The sequence below is a fragment of the Marmota marmota genome, unplaced genomic scaffold, assembly GCF_001458135.2.
Source record: "Marmota marmota marmota unplaced genomic scaffold, marMar, whole genome shotgun sequence".
Taxonomy (NCBI): domain Eukaryota; kingdom Metazoa; phylum Chordata; class Mammalia; order Rodentia; family Sciuridae; genus Marmota; species Marmota marmota.
In genome coordinates this window covers 3,510,793-3,533,966 of record NW_025999945.1, presented here as the reverse complement: position 1 = coordinate 3,533,966, position 23,174 = coordinate 3,510,793, and the positions used below count along the sequence as shown (strand labels likewise).

The 23,174-nt window shown below is 36.0% G+C and overlaps 1 protein-coding gene across 7 annotated transcripts in view; it reads right to left on the bottom strand.

Annotated features, from left to right (window-relative positions):
* Ccser2 (coiled-coil serine rich protein 2) overlaps positions 1-23,174 on the bottom strand; it is a 149,460-nt gene that overhangs the window by 125,923 nt on the left and 363 nt on the right. The gene's annotated exons all lie outside the window — the stretch shown is intronic.

Here is a 23,174-nt window from a genome sequence, read left to right as displayed (position 1 = left end):
AAATTGTACTTCAAAAGTTAAGCCTAGGGCCAGGCACAGTGGCACACGCCTATAATCCCTGTGGTTGGGGAGGCTGAGACAGGAGGATTGAGTGTTCAAAGCCAGATTCAGCAATAGTGAGGCACTGAGCAATTCAGTGAGGCCCTGTCTATGAATAAAATACAAAATAGAGCTGGGGGGATGTGACTTAATGGCTGAGTGCTCCTGAGTTCGATTCCCAGTTCCAAATAAATAAATATATGTACGTATGTTAAGCTTAGTTGAATGTAAAGCTTAAGGACAGCATTTTATCAAGGTGGTATTCTCCAAACTAAAATTGTCTGTAGCGATAATTTCCTTCAGATTTATACAGAAATGACAAATTTTGTAGGTACTTATTCATGTCATTTGATGTTTTATAGCTGGATAAAAGTAACCTGCTGTTGCTGGGCATGGTGGTGCTCGCCTGTAAACCCAGCGACTCAGGAGGCTGAGGCAGGAGAATCATGAGTTCAAAGCCAGCCTCAGCAATGGTGAGGTGCTGAGCAACTCAGTGAGACCCTATCTCTAAATAAAATACAAAATAAGGCTGGGGATGTGGCTTAGTGGTTGAATGCCCCTAAGTTCAATCCAAGTACCAAAACCAAAGATAACCTATTGTCAATAAGTTATATAAACAATGTTGTGTTCCTCTTTGCACTGGATTAGAAATTTAAATGTATTTTTGGAAGGTAATAAGGAAAGTCTGATTTGTTTAAAGGTGAAACTGTAAAACATGGAACCATTTTGTTACTTTTTCCACAAAAAGAAAGTTAAAAGCTCTCTTAGCCTTTGTTTGATTTGTGTTTCAGATGTAATGTTGTACTGTATTATTTTTCCAAGAGTCCTGCCTTACAATAAGGCTCTGCCTCTTGCCTTACTCTATGTTATAATGGCTACAAAATAGGCTCGACTTGAGCTCATTTAAAATTGTGTTTCAAAAGATAGATTTTTATTGTAAAGATTACTCTGTGATCTCAAAAGAAACAAAGCATAATACATAACTAAGTACAGGTTTAAGATTATAAAAATCATTTTTCTTGCTTGGGTCTAGCTATTACACAAACAGAATGTTTTTGCCCTGTTAATTTCATTTTGTATTTTCCTTATAAACTTTATAACCGTTACTGTTTTGCAGAGGTATTACTTCTAATAAAACAACCTGAATTAATTTAAGATAATAAGCCAAGACAGATAAGACATAATGCTGACTTCCAGTATTAATACTGACCCCAATTAAATGAAAGGTGTAAAATTACAGATATTGAAATTATAATCTGTTACTCCCAGTTTAAGACTGGTGAAACTGGTCTCCTGGATGTTTAAAACTAAAAAATTGGAGACGTAAGTCAAGGAAGTAAAGGGACAAGGAAAAAGCAGCCAACATTTTGGCTCTTGTCCTTTTATATCAGCTAGGACCTAGAAAACAATAAGATCCCTCTCTGGGTCTTGCAACTCCGTGAGTCACCAATCTGCCGATCAGAAAGCTCAAGAGGACCCTAGTGCTCATCAGAAAGCCAAACAGGACACAACCAGTGCAAAGATAAAGGTCACTAGAGAGGGAAATGTCTCTGACAGCTTCCATAATAAGCCACATATGGTAAGCGATCCTGACCCACCCTGACAGATGGCACTACTAGTAGAGAAAAGCTAAGGGAGCCAAGAGGCTTCACACATGTTCCCAAGAGTGAACTCTGAGGAATCTCAGCTGACTCTTAATAGTAGCTAGGAACAAGGTCAGTTTTGACCAACTTGGTCTTAAACATCTGGCAGGAAAGCACAGCCTAAGCACAGTCCTACATGGATATTTAAAAGGAAAAACAATTGTTGTTTTTTTGTTTTTAATGCAACTTAGGATGTCTACTTGTGTAAGCCCTACCAAAAGTAAGTAAAGCTAAAGGTTATAAAGGAAGAGTTCTTGTGTGGGAGTGCCTGATAATAATGATCACAAAGAACTCAAGTTTGTCCTGAGTTAATTTGAACCTGATCTCATAGACCTACAAATCTTCTTAACTGCCTATATTGATAAACTCTATCTGATTTCACTGATATGATTTTGAGGCTGAAATACTAATTGCTTTGTGATAATTGTTTACAAAAAAGTAATGTTTTGCTTTGTTTACTGTTGTCTTAGCATGATCCCTGCCCCTACGTATGTCTTGTCCTGTCATCTGCCACTTTGGACCTCTGGACCGCCCTGATGCTGAATACCCTTAACTGTCCACACCCCACCTGATAAGAAAATAGGACTTTGGGTTATTTCTCCCAACTTCACCCTCTTTTAGCAGGAAGCAGCTAAGAGATGTCATTGCCCATTTTTTCATAGAAATGGAATTTAGAAATTGACGGTGGAGAAATGTAACAATGGTCTACTTTATACTTTGAATATAGCCCTTGCTGCTCTGCCACTGCAACTTATTTTTTAAGTGGACAAGTTTCTTTCTCCTCTCCTGACTCCTCCTTAATCTCTCCCCAGTCCCTAACCTCAGAGGACACATGACTACCTTTCTTCCCCATCCTAGGCAGACTCATCTGTCCTTAACTACCCACCCACCTTAGGAAAAAAGTAATTCAGACTTTGGGGATGCCACCAGAAGAGCTCAGAAAAGACTCTCCCCCAAATTAAAAAGTGAATTATAACTCCTGGACAGAACATCTGAAATGTAGCCTTTAAATCAGTTCTTTACAAGCTCTCTGCTCCCCTTTTTGAGCAAAATCACAGCCTCTGGGATAGGAATCCACTGTGGTTTCTTCTTTGCTAGCAAAGCAATAAAATCCAACCTCCCCATAAAACCCAGAAAAAAGAAAAAGAATTATAGTTTAATTTTTCTATTGTTTTGGCCCAGTAGAATACAACATGGTAATAAAGAAATAATATTTACAACATCATAGAGAAAATTAACAGGGTTTTTTGAACAAAAGAACACAGTACTTAAAGAGTACATATAGTTTGGTTCTATTAATATCAAAATAGGGCTTCCACTTTCACTTAACACATGGGGGTGGAAAGAAAGTTGCAATGAAGATCATTCCTACATAACAACCCGGAAAAGGCAGATAACCTTCAAAATCATAACCTTTTTGAGCCCATCAGAGTAAGACAACTAGGTAAACCAAATAGAGACAAGCACCTCCAAAGAAACACAGGACATTTGAATAGTTTTGATGTGGCCACGGCATACGCGAAAGAGGTAGCCACCATAAAAAGAAGCAATTAACTAAAATTTTAAAGATGTTTAAAAGCCAAATGTGGATTAGCATATCAGAAGAGCAATGTCTTCTCCATGGACCTTAACCTAGTGTTTAAGAGAAAGGTACCCCTCTCCACGGTGCAGGCATACAGTACATGATCAGAGGCTACCCAGGGACAAACATATAGTTCTTTGTTTTCCTATATCCTCCTTTGAAGCAAAGGCCTTAAAACTGCTGAGAAAGAGACGGCAGATCACATAAGATTCACTGCATCTGCAGAAAACAGAATGGAATGTGAGAAATGTTCACTTGGTCCATTTATGTAAGGGCAAAGTAAAGACATATGAATCTCATTATGACAACAACGGTTAGAATAGAGCAGTGGTTCAACACTATATCAGAAGCCCTGGAGGACTTCCTCAAAACAAATTACTGGTTTTATCCCCAGTTTCTGAGTCAATGTCTAGGATAGGGCCTTAGAGAATGAATTTCTAACAAGTTCCCAGCAGCAAATGCTGCTGATCTGGATTCACATGTTAAAAACTCCTGGGCCAGGGATTAACTCCACTGGAGGAAATTAGCCAAAAGGGGTTGAATGAGGTGTTGGTAAGAATCCATAACTTGAGCAGGATGGCACAAAATTCACCAGGAGGTATATCACTGAAGAATTATGCACTGTACTGTATGTAAGTTATACCTCAATATCTCTAAAAAAGGTTCTCTAAAAAATTAAAAATCTTCACGTTGTTTATAATAATCTTATCAATACTAAAAATAAATCTCATTATTCTGACAACTTAACCTACAAAGTGATAAAAATTAAGCATCAATCCTGCCTTTATTGTATTTCAAGGTAATCAAATAGTTGGTGATGGGGCTGGGAATGTGACTCAGTGGTAGAAGTTTGTCTAGTATGTTCAAGTACCTAGATTCAATCATCAGTACCATAAAAAAATTTAAAAAAAGAAAAATGGTGATGAAAATTTTTCTTTATAGAATAATCACAACTGGTAAGTGCAGGAAAATAGACTCACAAAATAAAAAATATCATCATTTTGCACACCCTAGTGAATACATCCAAGTAGCAATCATCAATTTCTGCCAAATCCATTAGATAAAAAGACTAAAGCTAAATCTTCCTCAACAAAAAAAATAAGAAAGGAATATTATAAAGTTTAAGAAATACATAAGCCTAGTGCAATAGCACACACCTGTAATCCCAGCTAGTCAGGAGGTGGAAGCGGGAAGATCCCAAGTTCAATGCATGCCTGAGCAATTTACTAAGACCCTGTCTCATAAAAATAAAAAGCAAAAAGAACTGGAGATGTAGCTTAGTATCAGAGTGCCCCTGGGCTCAATTCCAAGTATAGATAGATAGATAGATAGAAAGAGAGAGAGAGAGAGAGAGAGAGAGAGAGAGAGAAAGAGAGAGAGAGAGAGAAAGAAAGAAAGAAAGAAAGAAAGAAAGAAAGAAAGAAAGAACCAAACAAACACAATGTGTGGACTTTATATATGGATCCTAATTTGAACAAATTGCCAATAATAAAGACTTTTTTTTGAGACAATTCAAAAAAATTGAATATGTAATAGGAACTGGACCATACCAAGGATTGGGGAGGAATGAAGAGTAATAAGTATAATTTTCCCACTTTTTAAAAATGAAGTCTGTTTTATTTTAGAACTACAAATACCAAAGCAATTAAATAGGAAATTACAGGGGCTAGGGTTGTAGCTCAGCAGTAAAGTGCTCGCCTAGCATATGCGAGACCCGGAGTTCGATCCTCTGCACCATATAAAAATAAATAAAATAAAGGTATTGTGTCCAACTACAACTAAAAAGTAAAATATTTTAAAAAATAAAAATTGTTAGAATTTTCCTTATGTACTCCATTAAATATCAAAAACTCCTTCAAAAATAAGGAGATTTGAGTGACAAAGCTGATAACTGTTAAAAGCTAAGTGACAGATACACTAGAGGTTAATCCATACTGCTTTTTTCTATTCATTATGATTTTCAGAGTCCGTATATAATTTTCATTTTAAAAAGTAAGTTCCTACTAAGAATGCTTTCATCAGAAGAAGCAATACACTACTAACACATTCTACATTATCTTCTTCCTCTTAGCATTCATTTTCATCTCTCTCTCTCTCTCCCTCCCTCCCTGCTCCCTCCCTCTCCCCTTCTGTCTCTAACTTTGGAGGTGGTAAAGAAAAAGGGTTTAAGGGCTAAAGGAGTTGTGTGGTTGCTCAGGTTTGGAATCTCATACTCACCACCTTCCTGGTACTATGGCTTAAAACAAGTTATTTGGTCTCTCATTAAATCTGTTTTCTCATCTGTAACTGAGGACACATAAGAGTTCCCAGTCATTGCTTTTAAGATGCACTGTTTAGACATGTACCAAGGGATATTTGGTGAAAACACTACCAACAAGTATATCAAGGTCAATGGGTATCCTTGACCCCTGAGAGACAGACCCCAATTGAAGAATAGAGAAAGCTCAAAGATGATACAAAGGCTGTGTCACTGATTATTTTGTAGTGTATCACAGTAGAAAATTTTAAAAGTTAGTATTTAAGAACAACAAAACGTTCCCCTCAAAGTGGCCAGGTCACAATGCCATATACCTAGACAAGTCACCATGTGATGGATTTCCAGTTTTATGTCAGCTTGCCACAGGGCTTAACACCCGCAGTTTTTTTGTTTGTTTTTTTGTTTGTTTTTTGATTTTGGTACTGGGGTTTGAACCTAGGGGTGCTTTACCATTAAGCTACATCCCCAGTCCTTTTTATTTTTTAGAGACAGAATCTCACTAAGTTGCTAAGGGTCTTGCTAAATTGCTGAGGCTGGTCTTGAACTTGTGATACTCCTAGCTCACAGGCATGCACTACTACACCCTATATAAGCTTTACAAGAACAACATTTAAAAGTTAAAATACTAAATTACAAAACTCATATTTTAATATTAATCTCAACTATTACTTCACAACAAATGTTTAAACATATAAGTCAACCAGGCAAGATTAGGGAACAAATTGTGCTTATAATCAAATACTAATATTTAGAATTCAATATACACATGGTGCCGAAACTATACTAGCATCAAATATACTCTTTTTCTGATGATTTGGAATGTACCTCAAAATCATTACAGTAACTGTCTCAGCATCACTAATGACTCAGTTATTTCACTGAAAAACTGATTAGATATTTATTTCCAGCTCAAAGAACAGCTTGTCTACAGTCCCCCATTCTTACAGAATTTCGAGAAAAGAAGGAAAATTCATTCTGTCCTGGGCCCTTCAGTGTTGCAGGTATCCCAGGAGCAGATAAATCAGGTTCCCCACCAATCCTACAATTATATAAAGTATTATTAGTCCATTTAAAAATGTAGTCTATTTTATATGGGGGGAGGGGGTTTCTACCTGTATTGAAAGTTAGATGTTTCCACAGCCTTGAATGAGTAAGAGTGGAAAAAGGTTACAGGGGTTCTTCTGAAGTACAAAATAAGCAAAGCAAATCAGGGTCCCAGAACCATAGGAGACCACAAATTCCAGGGTTCACAGGTCCACATACAGAAGCGACTCTATTCATTTTCGATTCATAAGCTTTTATATCATGAATAAAACAACCAAAATAAAAGTTTCAGCAACGTCTTCCACCAAAGGAGGATATTAGCAATTATTTACAAAAATACTTATGAACAGCCTTTCAGAAGTTAAATTATTTATAAGTAAATAAGTGTTTGTCCCTGAATAGAGTAGACGTAAGGGTAGCAGATGGAGATGGAAGAAGCAATCACATCACATGTGTATTTTAATTTAGACAAAGTAAGATTACTCTTCAAAGGGAAACATTAATGATGTAAGTGATTCTCCTCACCTTTCATTCAGTAAGATTAAATTACAAGGAGCTGGGGTTGTAGCTCAGTGGTAGAGCACTTACCTAGCACGTGTGAGGCACTGGGTTCGATCCTCAGCACCACATAAAAATAAATAGATAAAACAAAGGTTTTGTGTCCATCTACAGCTTAAATAAATAAATAAATAACAAAGCGAATATATGAGGGAAGATCTGAATCTTCTCTCAGTAACTCTGTATAGGCCTGTCATAGCATAAGTACACTATCAAAAGTAAGATAATATTATTTGAGCAACTATACAAACTGGCACTCAATGAAAGCTGAAAGAAAAACTGACCAAGTTAAACTTAGATTACTAGCTGAATTGTCAAGGATAGTTTTGACTATACATGGTTTTTAACCTCCATGCTAGGTGTAGAACCTAACCTCAGACAAAATATCCCGTTTTGTAGTAATAATTTTTTTTAAGTATCAGTGACGGGACCCAGGGTCTTACACATACTAGGATATAGCTCTACCACAGAGCTATATCCTCACCCCCTTTTTGAATCTTATTTTGAGACACATCTCACTAAGTTGCTCAGGCTGACCTTGAAGTTGCAATCCTCCTACCTCATCCTCCTGAATAACTGGAATTACAGCTGCTGTGCCCAGCTTCCCTATCTTGTGGTTATTTATATGTCCTACAAATCATTGGATACAGGGGAAACAAAACTCAAGAAGTGTGTCCTTGATGAAATCTAAAGGGCTAAATTCCAATTAATGAGAAAGGGAAGAAAACCTATGTTGAAAATAGAAGGAAAGAACCAATACCTAAAAACATGCGTTAAACCACATTCTCTTCTCCAACAAAATTATTACTATATGCTCTCCATAACACCAATATAAAGTTACCCATAACACCATTTATTTGTTTACTAAGTATTTAGTAAACACTGGGCCAGTCACTGTATAAAATATAGACAAGAACCTTGTACTCACATTATTAATGGTCCTGCAGAGATTAGACATTAAAACACACATGAAAATATAATTAATGTTATAAAAAGAAGGTATGAGGACATACAGTAAATACCAAGTCCAATGGGTGAAAAAGAGGCCAGGAAATTTTCAAGCGATATTCTAGCTAATCATCAGCCTAAGATTATTCCACTAATTACTTATAAAGGCTTACATCTGACTTGTTGAGGAGTTGTGGGACTCGTATACTATCTCTAGTACCCGGAATGCATAATCCTTCATTATTCTCACATTCTGCATAGCATCAAGCCACTTTTGCAGAAGTCAAGCCCACCACTCTAGGTTGTAGGCTCCTGTTTCATTTCAACATGCCAAGAAATACTCCACAGATCCCTCAAGAATTTTGTTCCCTCTACTGTACACTAATGTCCTTGAGAACAGTTTATGGGACTTTCTTCCAACTATTTCCTCACTCAAGCCCTAGGACATATCCTGGCACATACTGGTGTTTTACAAATGTACAGTAAAGTGAAGAATACCTCTTAATATCTTCTTGCTGAGAATTTTATTAATTTTTACTTTAAAGCTACTATATCCACATGTATGCACACACATACATACACACAAAAAAAAGCCTAACACAATTGGCAATATATTTCAAATAATATCTGAGATCCTACAGAACTGGCTTATAGACTCCTGTTTATCAGTTTCTGTTTACCTAAGTAAAACAAGCACTAATTCATGATACTGATTTTTTTCCCACCTCTCCAGAAATCACATTGGGTTATTAACCCTAATAAAGAAAACAATCTCTCTGTGAAAGCTTCCTTCTTGCTTAATAATTTATTCTAATCTTAATCTCAATTTCCACTCATATCTACGGTACCAAATTTCCATTTTTCTGAGAAGAAACTTAAAACTTTTGGCATAAAACATTATTGAAAAAAATACTAAATTACAAGAGAAATGGAGTATGACACAAATCTTAGGCTCAGTATTATTATGATCTCTAAATGCTAACTCCCTGTGTGGTTAAAGTATTTTAGATACTGACTCATACAATTCTTAATAGCAACTAGGACACCCATACTTTAACATTTTTAATTAGTAAAACCCCTCAAACTAGTTAAAAGAAATTAATCCCAAGAGTACTGCCACTGAGAATCTTCTCAATTTATTAAATACCAAATCAACTAAAGTTAGGTGCAGAACAATAAAATGTAAGTTTGGTTTAGTTTTGCAATGACTATGGGAGAGACTAATCAAATTTAATAGTGTAAAATATTCAAGAATTTATTTGTGGAGCACAAAATTAGAAAACTTGTTTCATCTGAAAAAGTAAAAGTTGTATATTACAGAGAAAACATTTAAGAATTACTCAAAGCAAATGTAGAGCTTGTTTCAATTAAAAAAAAAAAACCCTAAGAAGAATCAATTTCCTGAAGAAATCGACACTTCAGGGAAGCTAAGCGTTTAAGGAAAGGCAGGTTAGTGAAGGGACAGAAACCTAAAGAAAATGCTGAGTTTAACTTAATAAACCAAAAAATGTACCCACCAAACAAAGCATGCAAAAATAGAATGGAAAAAAATGATATTACCAGAGTCCCCTAAAGAATTGGAAATAAACAATACATAAGTTGTGGTTTTCCTAAAAACACCACAATAAGAGGGAAAAAGCACTGATAAGTAATGAGTATTATTGTTTAAAATAACTCTTCAGGGCTGGGGTTGTGACTCAGCAGTAGGTAGGGCGCTGGGTTCGCACCACATAAAAATAAATAAATAAAATAAAGGTATTGGGTCCAACTACCACTAAAAAATAAAAATTTAAAATAAATTTAAAAAACTAAAATAACTCTTCATATGAACATAGCTAAATACAAGAAAATGGAATAGGGAAAGCAAACCAATCAACTACCACCAAAAAAAAAAAAAACTGTTAAAGTTTCTTATACATTAAGCCTTAAAAAATACTGTCACCACCTCAAGATGTTAGAGGTGACTAAAAAATCAACCAAGGAAAATAAAAAATAATGTTCTAAATAGATGACATAAAAACACTAGAAGTATAACTGGATGGTATAGGCAGATGTTTTTAAAAACAGACTGAGGAAAAAACATTAGAGGTAGAGCTTCCCAATTGAAAGCCAGTCAGCCCTGATCATTAAAAGGAAGTTAAAGAACAAACACAAATTTTATAAATAAATGAGTTGATAAACAATTAGACTATAAAATGGTGAACTTTATTGTACAGACTCCATCTTCTCATGTGAAACAATTCCATTTGTGTGTGACAATGGTCTCATTTGTCAGACCAAATGAACTAGGTAGGTCATATTCCTTGGACCTTAGAGACAGAGTAAGACACTTGCCTGGAATGGTTTTTTAAAACCTTTAATAGGCTAGGGATGCAGCTCTGTGGTAGAGTGCTTGCCTAGTATGCATGAGGCCCTGAATTTGATCCCCAGCACTATAAAAAATTGAACTAAAATTAAATTTTTTTAAATATAAAACCTTAAACAGTACTCATATGTTGCAGTCTGTTTATGGCTCCACAAAATTTGATTGTTGAAACCCCAATGCAATTATTATCAAAAGGTGAGATGTTTAGGAGGTGATTGGGTCATAAGGCAAAACCTTCATGAATGATAAGTGCCTTTATAAAAGAGGCCCAAGGGAACTGATTTTTCCCCATCTACCATGTGAGTACAGTTAAAGGTCTCTGAAGAAAAGAGCCCTCACCAGAGAGCAAACCTGCTGGTGGTGCCCTCATCTTAAAATTACAGCCCCCAGAACTGCAAACAGTAAGAGAGAGAGAGAGAAAGAGAGAAAGAGAGAGAGAGAGAGAGAGAGAGAGAGAGAGACTGTGTGTGTGTGTGTGTGTGTGTGTGTGTGTGTTTGTGTGTGTCTGTTTGCAGTGCTGGTATCAAATCCAGAGCCTCACTCAAGCCAGGCAAGTGCTCTACCACTGAACATTCACTGGAGAAAAGATAGCCTATTCAACAAATGGTCTAGCAAAACTGGAAATCCATATGTAGCAAGATGAAATTAAACCTCTATCTCTCACCCTGCACAAAAGCCAACTCAAAGAGGATCAAAGTCTTAGGCACTAGAACAGAGACCCTGCGCCTAACCGAACTAAAAAATAGGCCCAAATCTTCACCATGTCAGCCTAGGATCTGACTTCCTTAACAAGACTCCTAAAGTGTAAGAAGTAAAATCAAGAATCAATAAATGGGATGGATTCAAATTTAAAAGATTCTTCTCCGCAAAAGAAACAATCAATAAATAACGTGAGGAGAGAGCCTACAGATTGGGAGAAAATCTTTTTATCACATGCACCTCCAGTAAAGCATTAATCTATCTAATGGTTCCTTAAAATTAATTTTGCATATTCTAAAGCAATCTTGTCCTACTTAATAATGGGGCGTATTCTTGCTACAATAGGAATAAAATAGAAAATATCTCAAGGCATAATATACAGTGAGGGTAAATGTTTCAATAACACTTGTTTCAGTTATATGTCTACTTTGTGTGTGCACTGTATAAAATATATTTCTACTGACAGTCACTACAGTTTTAAAAAAAAAAAAAAAGCTTCAAGAGCACAACATCATAATATGAAATTTGGAAATTTTCCCACATGAAGTGATCAAAAAGCACCTGAGATTCCATGTTAGGAACCAGAACCACACAGGGTGCATCAAAGCATGTTTGCAAGTATGGCAGGTAGGACTCTGCTCTTCTGCTCTCTTGCAAACACAACTCTCCATAGAGTCACTTGGTTAACTATAGTAAAAACAGAAACAGCTGGCAGTCTACGGATAAAGACTAATTGCTGTTCTATCAAGAGTTCTTTCCAAAATTAGGCTCTTTTTTAACATCTTCAGCTCTTAAGATTTAAATGCACATTGGAAAAATCTTCTTGTGCAAATTGTCTAAGAAACTTTTTCTGCATAGGTACTGCTTGAAATATAAAGACCCAACCACAAACTTGCTTCTCCAAAACCCGCTAGCCTGAGCTGACACTGCCACCTTTTGGCAAGTGCAAAGAACTGTTCATCTTTGTGGCTTTGTTCATATACCTCCACTCTTTACCCACCTTCAGGATTTAGCCTCTTAGCCTCAAAAGGATTGTACACAATGTCACCACTTTGCCTGCCTTTGCTCTTAAGAATAATGTCACTGGTGTTTCATGCCATGTCTCTCCTCACTCAAGAGAGCTTCCTGACACTTGGAATTCCTTAGTACTACCCAAAGTTACTACTCTGGACTCATTATCTAGAGCTGTCCTAAGTTTCAACCCCATCTAGAGAAAGACAGTCAGCCAAGTTCAACTACAAGTCCTTGTACAACAGTGAGCTCAGAGCCTCTAACCATCCTCTTTAGCCCTCTCCAATCATGAACAGGAGAATACAAAGTACAATGTTTCTTACTCAGCTGGGTACTCTGTTTATATCCTTGATGTTAATTCTCCCAGCTCCCTCTAGATTTCCCCAACTTCTGGGTTACAATGCACCTGACAGCACCTGACAATATGCAAAAATTCTCAAACCCATCCTGCCCTCTTCAACACTGTCTCATTTCTTGATTAAGAATCTTTATCATCTCTAACCAGTATTCCAGCCCAAGCCACCTTAATTCCCTTTGATCCATTCTTTAAACTTTTCCCCAAATATTCAAAATTATAAGTCTGATCATGTCACTGTTACACTTAAAATCACTGTGTGGCTTCCCAAGGTATAAATGCCTTATACCACAACTAATAGCAGCCGCTGATATTTACTGAGTAGTTGTGTGTCGTGTTCATCTATTACCTCACTTAAATCTCACAATCCTATATACTGATTTTTTTAATTTTTATTTTGTAGATTTAAGGAAATCGAAACTTGAAGAAACACATCCTCTGCCCAAACAGAGCTAGTGAGGGCAAATAAGATTACAATAGCCTTTGAAATCTGGTTTGGGGTCTCCTTTTTAGCCACTCACCACCACCACTACCCAACAAACCTGCCTTTCAACCACACCAAACACTAAAGGACCGCTGACCATCTGATGCCCTTTCAGAACTCCTTACCAAAACACACACACTGTTCTCTTGGTTCAAGGTATCCTTTACCCGCCTTGAGACTTCTCTCTAAATCCTTTTTTCTTTCTTTTCCACCCCCTCCAGTGGGAAGATTAATATAAACCAAACAGATACAGGCATTCTACTCTGTACTTCAAAACACTATAATACAAAGTGCACAAATAGATTTTCCAAACTACCATACAGGTGAGAATCTAGAACACAGAAGGATTAGTATATGGTTAAAGTACTACCTTAAGGTGATTGACCCAAAACTATTTTGCCTTTGGCATTCCTAACACGACTACAACGACTACAACCAATAAGCATTTATACAGAATAATGAGGATCAGGCAGAAGAATTAGTGTAAAGGGGTGTTTTATGATAGTCTACTCAGAATATTAGATTTATTTTAAGAGAATGAAGAGTGAACAGAACATCAGTAAGACTTAAAAAATAATGGAAAATAGAGAACACAAATTAGGATGACTCCCAGGTTTATAGTTTGGGTAGCTGAATTACTGGCACCATCATTTACCAAGACACAAAAAATGAGGTAAATGCATAAATTTTGTACTTGTTCTTTCTCAGTAAAGAAAGCTGAGAAAGAACAAGTACAAAAGAGAAACAGGAATGAATGATATCTTGGAAGGAAAATGAATAAAAGGTGTTTAAAACATAGGGATGAGCTGTTCATGACACCACACATCTATACTCCTGGAGACAGGAGGCTGAGGCAGGATGAGTGAAGGTTTAAGGTAGGTTCCGCAACTTTAGCAAGATTTTTAGGAACTCAGAAAGACTCTAACTCAAATTTTTAAAAAATTAAAAGGGTTCATGTAGTAAAGTGCCCCTGGGTTCAATCACCAATACTGCAAGAAAACAAACCAACCATAGGCATGATCACATAGAAGGTTCATAGTGGACTTAACAATTAGGAACTATGTCAAAGGGCAGATACAATTTCAGTAAATAAGTAGAGAAAATATGAGTAAAACATTGTTGGGGTAGGGAGGATGACTCAAACAATCAAGAAAAAAAGGAAGAGTGCAAAATATGTTTGAAATTGAGAAGAATTTTATTGGATGGACAATCATGTAGCAGAACACAGAAATTAGAAGTCTAAGTTAAAGACTCTGAATTCCAGATTTTATTTTATTTTTGGAATTTATTCTCTGAATAGAGAGAGTAAAGACATACAGCTTTTTTTTCTTTTTTAAGACAACTATTCTGAGAACAAGGTATAGGATGAATTGGAATGATAAGGAGTTAAGGCAGGAGAAGCTATTAGGAGGCCTTTAAATGACCTAAACATAATAATGAAGACCAGAAAGAGAATGGTGGTAGCCAAAATAAAATTAAAGGGATATATGAAAGCAAGAACTTTCATTCCAAGATATCTATGATATAGTGATAAAAGAAATATACATTTGGTTTCTACCCAATTCTAGGCAGAGAGCTCCTAAAATCCTTGGAATCTCCAGAGTGATAAGTGTCTTCTGTATGATAATGAAATGATTGGTAGCTAGGTATCCTAGCTACCAATCTGATGGCTTCAAGATAGGGACTGGTCAACAAAATGACCAAGGAAAGGTTAGAGGGTTGAGAGTTTCAGCCCTACCCCCAACCTTCAGGGAGGGAAGAAGAGATGAAGGTAAAACAAATCACTGTGACCACTGATGTAATCAATCAGAGCCACATTATGATGCCTCTATAAAAACCCAAAGGACAGGGTTCAGAGAGCATCTGGATTGCTGAACATGTGGAGGTGCCTGAAAAGTAACACACACAAATAGGGTATAAAACTCAGTGCCCCTTCCCACATACCTTGCCCTATTCATCTCTTTCATCCAACTATTCAATTAAATCCTTTGCAGTAGTCTTTATAATAAATCAGCAAACCTAAGTGGTTCCCAGAGTTCTATGAAATGCTACAGCAAATTAATTGAACCCAAGGAGAGAGTTCTATGAACCCTGATTTATAGCCAGTCAGTCATCAGTACAGGTCATAATCTGGAGTTTGCCACTGGCATCTGAAGTTGTGGGAGTCTTATAGGACTCAGCCTTTGTCCTACAGGATCTGATGCTACTTCAGGTAGACAGTGTCAGACATAAGATAAACTATAGGAGATTCATTGTCAGAAGTGTGGTGTTCAGTGGTATATAAGAACTTTGGATTTCTTCTTATTTATTAATACTGACCCAGATATTCCACTATTACTGTATTACTACGCCCATTACACTGTATCATAATCATTTTACAGACTGTGATCTTCTCTTATTCAGCCTCTCATTGCTAATACTAACAAGTCAGGAACATGGGAAACAGCCAAAAAAGGGTCTGTTGAATTATAAAAGAACTTATGAATTGACGAAATATAGAAGTGAGACAAAGATTTCAGAGAAACCTGAGTAACTCACAAGTAGAGGTAGAGAAAACACTGTGGAGAAGTTAGGAGTGGGATCAAGCTTAAGGAATGAGTTTTAAGACATGCTGTTTTGTGTGGAGGGTAGCTAAGGACAACATACAAATAGAAATGTCAGGGGAAAAAAATACTGGTGAGGAAAAATCCAGACAAAAATAAAGACTTGGGAAATATAATAAATTATCAACAAATCTTATTATTTGCTAATGAGAATAAATATTCAATAAATTTCCTAAGATTCTTTGTGGTATGACTCTGTCTGTAAGAATGTTATTTGATTGCTCATGTGTATATCCTGTACAAATTGAAGGATGTAAATACCCAATCAAATGGGTCAATCAAAACTGGGTCAACACTAAGTAACTATTTGCTTGACTCAATCATTCATTCAACAAAAATTTACAGGGGTAAGGAAATCCAGCCATGAAAGCAAACTAAAATATAGTAAATATGGAAAATGTCACAGGAACACAAACAGAGAATATAAGGAGGAATGGATAAAAGAGCCAGGACAAAAAAAATGCCCACAAGCTTTGCTAGAAGAGGAAACACAAAAAAGATAAACTGATTTAATGAGATAACTAAGATGATGAGTAAATTCTAGAAAAAAAAAAAAGCATCATGTGCAAAACAAGACATGCACAGTTTCTCATCTTCATGAAACCATAGCAAAAGATGACAGCAAGGCAGCTCATGGCGGACTTTCTATACACTGATAAGGAATTTAACCTTTATCCTATAGTCCTACAATAAAAAACACTGATAAAAAAATCAGATACACATTAGAATCCCTGAAAAAGCAATCCATATTCCCTAAAGCAGAATGCTTGTAGGAATAGGTGGATAAGAGGCAAAAAAAAAAAAAAAAAAGGGGGAACTAACTTCTGTAGACAACAGGAACTTTTTCAGCAATAATAGAACCTGACAAGATCTATCTTTCAGAAGTCTAGCCACAGATCTGAGGCTAGGGGAAGAAAATGTGGAAAGAGATGAAAGAAGAGGATTAAGAAACAATTGCAAAGATGCTATAGCCCAAAATGTAGACTACTATTTACTCAAAAATGAACCACAGAAAGAGGCACATAAAGTGCTGCAACTAATATGTGCTTTCACCATTTTCTGAATTTACATCATATATCAACTCAATCATAAGCAATTACAGTAAAATTGTGGTCAAGTATAATAGAAAAAAAAGAAGGGGGTGGTGAAAAGTAGCTATAAAAATTTCCCCTGAAAAGCAGTTCATACAAACTTCAAATAAAAGTTTTTTTAAGGATTTTAATTTCTATTTTAAAAAAAAAGGATTTCATAAAACTACCATATTGACAGATTACCATATCAATGTATCTAATAAAGCTGATCATTCCTTCTTTCTTAACACAGTTCACTTGACTTCATGGATACAACTTACTCTTAATTCTCCTCCTTCATACTGTACTTCTTATTCTCCTTTGCTAGTGTCTCAGCCTCTCTCTGTAAACAGTATAGGTTTTCAAGGGAAGTTTTTGGACTTCTCCTGACACACTCCCTAAACTATCTTACTTAGTTTTCATGACACTGAAGTGCCATCTGCCAATCACCAGAAATTTATGTTTCCAGTCCAGACTTCTGCCCTGAACTGCAGACTAATGTATATCCAGCTGTCTATACAATATCTCCACTTAGACTGCTAACTTGGCATGTTCAAAACTGGACTCATTATTTCCCCCTAAAATCTGCTTCTTCTGCAGTCTTTCTCATCTCAGTAAATATTAACTTTATTCTTCCAGTTTTTCAGGCCAAACCCCAGAGGCCACATCTAATCCATCATCAAATTGTTGGCTCTGCATTCAAAATGTATATAGAGTGGGAATGCTTTTCCCAATCATGACTAAAATCAATATCATCACCCACCCAGGATTACTGTTTGAGCGTGCTAAATAATCTCATTATGCCCTGCCCATGACATAACTCTATATGGCAGCAGAGAAGACCATTTAAAACAAGTCAAGACTCTCCAGTGACTTCCCATCTTCAAAGTAAAAGCCAAAGTCCCACTGGCCTACATTGCCATATATGATCTGACCTTACTCTACCCAACACACCTCTCAGACTCCATCTTCTACAATCATTTCCCTCAAAACCACCATTGATGTACATGTCACTCCTTGAACATAACAAGCATACTGTGACTCAGGATATTTACACTTCTGTTCCACCTTTATCAAATGTTTCTCCCCTACAACCTCCCTCATATCTGCACAGATTGCTCTCATTTCAAGATCTCTACTCAAATACCTTTTCTAACCATCTTGTATAAATTGACAATTCCCCCCCCAAAATGCTCTTTTCACCTTATTCTGCTTTATTTTTCTCCATGAACTATAAAATTTGAGACACCACATATGTATTTATTTATTTTATGTATCATTAATTAGAATGTAAGCGCCACAAAAGCAGATAATTTGTTCACTGTACTATTCCTAACAAATGCTCATCCATCTGGAATGGAAGGATGAATGAAGAAAGGAAAATCCAGTCAGGATCTATTATAAAAGTATGGATTGAAGGAATTTTCAGTGTAAAGTTCTCCAGCCCTTAGAGAAACAATGACTACAAGAATTGTCCAATAATAGCCAGATGTACAACCCCAGCTAGTGCCAATAATAAACAAGGGTTGACACATCCCTACTATGGGGAAAAACTACAGAGAGGAGAGGGAGAAGATGGTCATCCCTGCTTTCCTTGAAAAGAAACATCATTTAGACGTTTCCTGTAAACTTGCCTACCAACTCTGACCAAAACAACATTAAGCTCATTCTACACACTTAATAGCTGTTATGAATAGTTCCTGCTTTTCTAAGCTATGGTCTTCTGAGAAAATTGTAACTCCCAATCCTAAAACTGGCTGCCAAGACATAATGGTCAGAGAAAGCTCTCAAATTTCCCCAAAGCACTCAGGCTGCAACCAAATATCATTAACATGATAACAACAACTTAGAGAACCTTCTGGTGTCTGCCTCTCTTTGTTGTCCCTGGTGTATATACCAGTGGCCTAGTCATCAAAAAAAAAAGATTTTGCTATATTAGTGTGGAGGGAAGGGGAGGTGGGAGAATTCAAAGAGTGTGTGTGTGTGTGTGTGTGTGTGTAGACATATTTATATTTCCACTTTAAAGAAAGGTTGAATGGTGAGGAATAAAAAACATATCTGCTAAAATATGAGTTATCACCTGGGCTTTTCAATACCAGACACCAAAAGAGATTGTGGTCCCTGAGATACTCAGTATTCCTTAGCTAAAAATACCATGTCTTGCATCCCCCATTCCCACATTCAGAATGAAGATATGGGACAGGAGTCCCTCCCAAATTGAATGGCTGAGAGCAGTGTCACATCAGTCATCTCTCAAAAAGAAATAACATGTCATATCATCTCCTTGCTTTGAAACATCTAGTATCTTTCAAATGCCCAAGTCCAAATTCTTAGCACAGCAAATAATTCATCTTTAAATCTACTAAATATGTACACATATAAAAAAAAAAAAACAGTGCCTAGTGAAAGCAAACTGGCTGTCCACTCCTTCCTAGCCATGTTACCTTTAACAGATCACTCTGCATCTATAAGTTTTCTCCTGCACAAAAGGAGAATACTAAAAGACCTATCTTTTAGAGTTGCTATGAGGACTAAGTAAGAAACTGCATGCCAAATCCTTGCACAGTATATCTTCTAACTAATGTCCTGGACTATCTCATCTATCTAGAATGCATCACTTCCCAAAGACAGCAGATAACCAAAGTTTAGCTTCCATGTATTTCAGAATAATTAACAACAAGAGCCCAGTTAGAAACAACGTTCCAATTAATCCTGAATCAACAAAACCTTCAATTAACCAATATATTATTTTCATGATAATTTATTTTTAAAAAGCAAGAATCCAAAAAAAAAAAAAAGAAAGAAAGAAAGAAAATATTCATGTATTTAAAAAAAAAAAAAAAAACTAGGTTCTTTTACTTTGTCTCCCTGTTCAAACTCAGGAAGAAAAAAATGGAAATTAATAAGAATGTGGTTTTCTATAATGTAAAATCCACATGAATAAAATTCAATCCCAATTGCATACGTAATCTACTAAATACATACCCATATAACAAAACAAACTCTAGAAACTTAATAAAAGTATGCATCAGGTAGCAGAATAATTTCATTCTAAGACTTCACAATTAAAACACAAAAATCACAAAACTTTTTTAAAAAGTCAGTAATTCTAGTAATACTAAAAAATACTACAAACTCTTCAATACTAAAAATAACAAAAATAAAGCAGATCAGAAACACTTTTCAAAAGATTAAATACTTATGGTGTCAGTGCTACTGAAAATGATGATAGGATTTCAGTAAATTTATAACTGAAAGACAAACAATTCATAGAAAGGAGAAAACAGAACTAGAAAAACACTGCATTTGCTTTTCTACTATGGCCTGTGATGTTAGACGGCAAGTACTTTAATACCCATTTTTAAAAACAAAAGATTATAAAAATGTATGATAGAATTGGTCAGCTAAATTCTGCTAGAGGCAGTGTATAGCAATACCTATCTAAAGTAAATCTGGCAATCTTTTTTGAAATTGATAAAACCTTCAAACCATCTGACCTTGAAATCCCTCTTCTTGGCCTTTAACCTAAAGGAAAGAAGTAAAATGACGAACTATATTAAATGCACTTACAAAATAAGCAACCTAGATGTCGAGCTACTAAAAAATAAGTAATTCAACTCACTGTAACACTGTATAATAATCTAAAGGTATAAAAACTATAGCAAAAAGAAAATAAGTATGAAAGTGTTAAACATTATATTTATGATTTGATTACAGTATAAAACCAAATAGGTATGACCAAAAATTAAAAGCTTATTCTGATTTTTTTAAAAATTCTTTAGCATTATGTTGTTCCAATAAAAAGCCTATTGGAATTGATCAGGCCCATCAAACTAAATACACACTTCAAAACTGACTTTTCAGAGGCATGAAACAACAATAAACAATTTTTTACCCTAAAAACCTATCACACAGGAGTAAATGGATTAGCTCTTCTCACATAAAGACAAACCATACATGCAATTTTAGCCATGCTAATATTAGCCAACTATAACCTCATTATATTAAAATCTCTTTTACCATCAAAATTTAACTGGGGATCTCCATCTGGTGATCAGAGGCCACTTATTACAAAGCATCTGGAGAGAGGACCTCAAACACCAAAATTAAAACTATCTGGCCAAACAGAATGGTGAAGGTTCAGTTTCCCTTATGTTCCCAGATGAATTATTATGTTTCTCAACCATTTCAGGGCTCTAAAGCCCCAGGAGTGGCAGCTAAGAATTTAAGAAGAAAATGACGCAGATTTGCACTCTGTGAAAATTTGTTGACTTCCTCATTTTTCTATACCTCCACCAGGAAGCAATGGAAAATATACAAACATGAGGTCAGAAGATGTGAGACAGAAATGACACTATGCAATCTCAGGCATGTTACCTGTCTTTTCAGGCTTTAATTATTTAATAGTAAAATTTTCAAATCGAACCAAATAATCTGTAAATTCTTTCAAGTTCAATACCTGTTAAAGTAACGGACCCCTTTCCCAAACACACCAAAGTCTCTCATTACCGTTACTCAGATGGTAAAACAATTACTAAAGTTTAGAATTAGGAGACTAGAGGCAAAGGTGAAATACAAAGATGATCAAAACACTTGGACAGTCATCTGAGCTCTGGCCCTGTCTACCCATGTGACCCCTAAGCAAACTACTGCACTCAAAATAAAGTTCTAGGACTAGTAAAGCAACAATCCTTATTGGTCATGCCCTTCTTATTCCTGCATCATAAAATGGACTGTTTTTATCTGTCAGAACTAGGATTTCATTCCTAATCAGCAATGATTTTCACTTTGTTCTTGGGTTTTTAAAAGCACCTTGTACATTCATCTTTTCTAAATTTTCTGATACTGAAAAATACAGTCTAACATATTCTGCCTATTTTAAAGCTGTATTTAAGCCTGAAGCCATTCCTCCAGAACACATACAGCTAATAGTTTTGATACCTGTGCCACAAAACATTATGTGCTTAAGTTGCAAACTTAAAAAGAAACTCAAAAGCCTGGTTAAGAGAGACATATAAACAAATCATTAACTACCAATTGGCAAATGCTATCTGCATAATGTATTGTATCTTATTGGATCAGAGAAGACAAAAGGGATAAGACTTCCAGAGAAGACTCAGGTGTTATTTTAGTAAGGTTGTGAATGGCAAGTTGTTTACTAGGAAGAGAAAAATTTTCAACAGAGGGAACAGTGTAAAACCACAAAGGAAGATGTCATCTTTTGAGAGCTACAAATAGTCTTAAATGGAAAGGGCAGGCATCATGGTAGAAGAGAAACTAAAATGTAGACAAACACCAGAAATTATGAAAGCCTCAATTTATTCAAATGGATTATGAAATGTCATCAATGGGCTTCTAAACCCGAAATCAAAGTCCTCATCTTTCTCCATAAAATAAAAAGCATTGAGTTAAGGCAACAAGCAAAAAATTCTACCTGTAGAAAGGTAGAATAAAAAATTAATGAATTCCTGCTCTCAAGATGGCTTCTAGCATTATATTACTATGGGATAGTAATATAACACTGAAATAAGACATTATTAATTGTGGCTAAAAAGTTGAAGAAAGTTGTATTTTTAACCCAAAGATTATTTGAGGTCAATGTCGCTGAGAACACTAAAGAAAACAACCAAATCAGAAAATAGCAAAGCAAACAATAAAGTCTGAAAAGAAAACTGACTTCGAGCAAAACATTTAGCAATGTTTATATACTTATCATATATTACAGACTATAAGTCTGATTACAGCCTATAAGATATGTTTTGTACCTATCTATCTTTTGCAGAAGGAGAGTATCTTAGATTTCGGTAAACTAAAGTCTCCTTAAATTAAAGTCTCTTTTGAAAATGATGTTTTAAAACACCTCTGGCCAAATGAATAGGTTCCATAATAGTTTGATGTTCAGGAGAAAACAGCTACTTTGAAAAGGCTAAAGTTCATGTTCTCTCTCCTTTAAGAGTGAAAACCTACATATCAATCTCAGACTACAAAAAGTCCGTGCATCAGTAATTTCCACACTGCTAAGGCCTAGTTAGGAACAGCAAGTCTAATTGGCTGGATAGCCTACAAAGATGAATTTGCAATTATTGAAATTCAAACTTAAGCTTAGCCACAAACGACCACATCAACGGAGTAATTCCTCCTCTTACTTTATCAAGAAACACGGTGCATTATACAAATGGATAAAAATAGCAGACGTCTAAAGAAGAGAAAGCAACAGCATCTGAACTCACAGCAACGGTGTGATCCACCAAAGTTTTATTCAGGATGTATTTTTAGGGGGGTCTTTGTTTTGGCCCAGTAATTTAAAAAAAAAAAAAAATCCACTCATTCAGAGCACCTCGGTACTTTTGCCTATCAACCCTCACGAGCATCCCGGCTCTGAAATCACTGGGCATCTCAGCCTCGCCCAGATTTCCCCTGAGCAAAAGAGGGCCGCCGCTGTGGCCAGTGCCAGTGGCCCACGGCCCCCGACCCCCTGCGCCTGTCACAGCCCGAGGGGCAAGGGGGTCCGGCCTC